Here is a 4,567-nt window from a genome sequence, read left to right on the forward strand (position 1 = left end):
AAAAAAAAAAAAAAAAAAAAAGTAATACTCTTGAAGTCCAGAAAAATTTGGCTCAAGGACATAATAAAAAGTAATAAAAGGAAAAAGTGTGTTTGTTCTTTTAAAATATGAAATCAGTAACTTAATTCATAGTCACACTTCTCTGTTCAACTTCAATCACAGCCATTTTTAAATGCATTTGAGAAAGAGCTGCCAGGTGGGTGCCTAGGTTGGGATTATATGAATCACTGCTTGACAATGCTGTTGATTCCAAGATCCAGACTAATTACTCAGGCAGGGCAGCCAGATCATCAGCTATTGCCAACAGAGAGAATGGACTCCACATTCAGTTGAGTAACTTTAAGCCTCTCTGGGTGTCCAGCCCCTGCTCTCTACTCACACTCAGAACAGGCTGTCCTGAGGCTTCATCTCTGAACCAAAGAGAACAGGGAAGGCAAGCAGGGATTTCTGTCTGCCCTTTCACTCTCCATCTGAGCTCAGGCTTCAAAAGGCAAATGAGAGATTCCTTTATCACTACTCTTGACCTTTTCTGCAATTCAATCTCCAGGATTTGAAGGGTTTTAAATTAGTGAGTCTTACACAAAGAAAAATTCTACTTTTTGAAATTTAGTAATGTTAATCTTTTTGCCAGTTTTTCTAAATGTCCTATGGACATCTAACAACAACGTTTGAGATACAAAATTTTAAATATATTTGTGTAGGATATGATTAATATTAATTAATTAAATATAAATCTATTATATTTAAATTATTAATGACATCATTCTAGACTCTCTCTCATCATTCTTATTTTTTCTGTACTTGATAAAATATTCTCAGAGAATTGTTAATATGTCTCACTATGATTATATATATTTTTTCCTTATATTTCTTCTGATTTTTGCTTTATGTATCTTTGTTTCTTTATTGTTAAGGTGTCTAATGGTTTATGATGTCTATCTTCTTTGTGAATTGTGCCTTTTATCATTAAAAATATTTATCTTTGTTTCATTTTTTAAAAAAGAAAAGAAAGTGCACAATAAAGGAAAAAAAAAAGTTATTAAAAAAAAAAAACTAGTGTGTCTCTGGGTCTTCCCAGATGGCCCTGTGGTGAAAGAATCTGCCTGCAACGCAAGAGACATGGGTTTGATCCCTGGGTTGAGAAGATCTGAAGTAGGAAATGGCAACCCACTCCAGTATTCTTTCTGGGAAATCCCAGGGACAGAGGGGCCTGGTGGGCTACAGTCCACAGGGTCTCAAAGAGGTGGACACAATTTAGTGACTGAGCACATACACAGACGTGCAAATCAGTACGTCTCTACCCTGTTTAGAAAGAACCATGGAAATCTCCGAGCCAAGTTGTGTTTCGATTCCACTCCAGCCTGTGGGGTACGTGACACCCTGTCATCTGTGCCAGTCCCAGGCCCTTGGGTTTAGATGTCATGGTGCTGGTTCTCCGGTGGTTGACGTGTTTAGTGATCAAACTCTATTTAGATATAGAATGTAAAGGTTTTAAACAGAAGCTACAGAGTCAGATTGCCTATGGCCAAATCTCAGTGCATTGTATTTAAAAACTGCATAACCTTATTCTAGTTAAACCCAAGTCTGTTTCTCCATCTAAAATAGAGAGATAAAAAAAATAGTGAACATTTGGTGTAATTCTTACTCTCTGAAATATGCTTTCAACTCATGTAATCTTTTAAATATTCTTACAAGTCAGGTATTCTTATACCAATCACTGTTTTATTGAGCATAATAATTCTATCTAGAATAATAGAGCACAGAGAGATTAATTACATGTCCTGGATTAGCACTCAGTGGACAAGGATTATACACAGCACATTTTGCTCTAGTGACTTTAAGTGCCCAATTACTATGCTGTATTGCTTTTCCAACTTTGATAGAAATGAATAGTCCCTGACTGAAAGGGGTATAGTGATGTATGAACAAGCTCTATGTAAACAAGTAAGAATAGGCCTGGACCATACTGGAGTGGGTAGCCATTCCTTTCCCCAGGGCATCTTCCTGACCCAGGGATCGAACCCTAGTCTCCTGTACTGCAGGTAGATTCTTTACCATCTGAGCCACCAGGGAAGCCCTCCTAAGTGCTAGCTATAATTATTGATGAGGATGACGACAATATGGTGGTTATAAGAATGTGATGATGGTGATAATGATGCAGTTTGAGAAAATATACATCTGTCTTTCCCAAGCACAGGTCAGCTTCTTGAGCACAGGTATCTAGGACCATGGAGTTCCTCATCATCTTGATCTGATGGAAATGGAGAGAAAGCTCCCACTTTTTGAAAAATAAACCTGAGCTAGGACCTCACAATCATTGGGTTGATGGTAAAAGAAAAGGGACAGAGAAAAAAGGAATCAAACAATGGCTTCCCTGCCCTCTTTCTTCAAATTTAATTCATACTCACGCCCTGTATTAGGTGACTTCCCCAATAAATTTGCTGGATGGGGATCATTTTACAATTTTATCAGTGAAGACACCAAAGCATTAAAGAGGCTAGGAAAACTTTTGAGTACGGCAAGCAGAGAATCTCTGAGCCAGAGTTTAATTCAGGCCCATGTGCAATGCAGGTGTGGCGGTAATCAGTAATTGTATGTGAAAAATAATTGGATAAACTGCAGAGAGTCCCCAGGGCTAGACACATCCCTGTCTCTGTGCCATCTCTCACTGACAAACATATAAAGAGCATCTTTTATAATCGATACAAGGCCTGGGATGCCTGACGGCTTCCACACACCATGCACAGCAGGCTTCAGAAAGTGTCTGGTCAGTCGAAAGCAGGGCTCCAGAGTAGTTAGGCCAGAGCCAGCTGTCCAGGAAGATATTACACAAGGACACAGGCTCATAATTCCTAACAGTTGGGAATTTGTAGTTTTAAATACCCTCCAGCTCCTGTTTAGTTCTCCGTAGGTAAAAATAGTTCAGTTGCCAAGAAACCTGCAAGTGGTGGCAAGTTCTCACCAACAGATGGACAAATTTGTTGTTAAATGAAGCTCTAAAAGACGGCTCCTTAAAGCTTCAACTTCTGTTGCCCAATAAAAGATAGGTCCATCACAAGACGCTACAATGTGTTATTATATTTAAGTAATATAGGTTAATAGAAGACTACATTGACCACAGAAAGTTAGAGTGTAGCTATGGTTCCTCTTCATCTCATCCCAGAGTCACAGCTTTCCTTCCCTGCTATAGTAGACGACAGAGTCAGGGTTGCAATGAACGGAATCAACATCCTGAATGGAGTTTTTCTGCTGGTTCCTGCTCAGCATGAGCAAAGGCTCAGAAATAGGTTAGTGTACTCAAGAGGGCAGGTCCAAAAGTGGGATCTATGTGAAGGACAAGGATGGGGAGGCCAGAGAAACTTTTCCTCTGGCCATCAAAGCACCATGAAGAGAATATGGTTCTGATAGTATGATTAAGGCTGGAAAGAGGGCCTAGGGAGCTGGACGCAGTGCCTAGAGCAGGAGGTTTTACAAGACTGGGTCCTATTGCACAGCTTTCACTGTACTTGGACTCACCCACTGTGAGCTGCTATAGCCCTGCTCCCAGAAGGTGCATGTAGGAGCCCTTTGACCTCTCCTTGCCCAATAAATGGCCCACCCTTGAAGACCTTTGCTGCTGGCTGTCTCCCAAACAGCTGCCCCACAAGGCTTCACTCCTCTAATCCACTTGGCTGGACCAGGATGGCCTTTGACATTGCACCCAGAGAGGAGGCGTGATGTAATCAATCTGGAAGTCTTGATCGGCCAAGGAGGGCTTCCCGGAATTGGAGGCATCACTCCATGTTGACTTTCAGTTCAGCCTTAGAGTGAAGCCAAGAGGTTGATTGAAGAAAGGAGGCAACTGAAAAGAGGCTGAGCTACTTCAATGCCCTTTGTAGATTTCAAAGTTGTTGCTGTTGTTTGTTTGTTTCCCCTACAGATTTCTCTTTGCTCTAAGGCATATGCTAATGTACCTCTGGGGATTTTAGATAGGATGATGATTTATTTAAAAGGTCATTTTAACAAAATTTTTAAGGTCAGCCCATCTTCATCAAACATGCCAGTGATGAAGGACTTAAAATGTGGATTTATATAGAATTGGTTAGAACATATAGTTATGCCCATCAAACAATTTATAGATACAATCTAAAATGTTACAGAATAGAGTTGAATAGAACTCTTAAATTCTAAACTTTTTCCTTTCATCCCAATGTGTGCAAATTCATTCATTCCTTACAATAGTTTTTACTATATTTTTCTAGAAGCTAAATAAGACCACTCAAACAGTTGAGATACTGTTTTTTTAAATAAATAGCCATCACACTCCATCAAAAGTTTTCCTAGTATTTTGCCCATTCTTTTATATTTTCAATAAAAATTTCTCTCTTTAAAGTACCTATTTTAGTGTGTATATTATGTTGTGTATGCATTAGAATTTTGGGATAAATTCAGAACTCTACAAAGGTCTGTCTAGTCAAGGCTATGGTTTTTCCAGTGGTCATGTATGGATGCAAGGGTTGGACTGTGAAGAAAGCTGAGCGCCGAAGAATTGATGCTTTTGAACTGTGGTGTTGGAGAAGACTCTTGA

This window comes from Bison bison, unplaced genomic scaffold (assembly GCF_000754665.1).
Source record: "Bison bison bison isolate TAMUID 2011002044 unplaced genomic scaffold, Bison_UMD1.0 scf7180017864108, whole genome shotgun sequence".
Classification (NCBI taxonomy): Eukaryota; Metazoa; Chordata; class Mammalia; order Artiodactyla; family Bovidae; genus Bison; species Bison bison.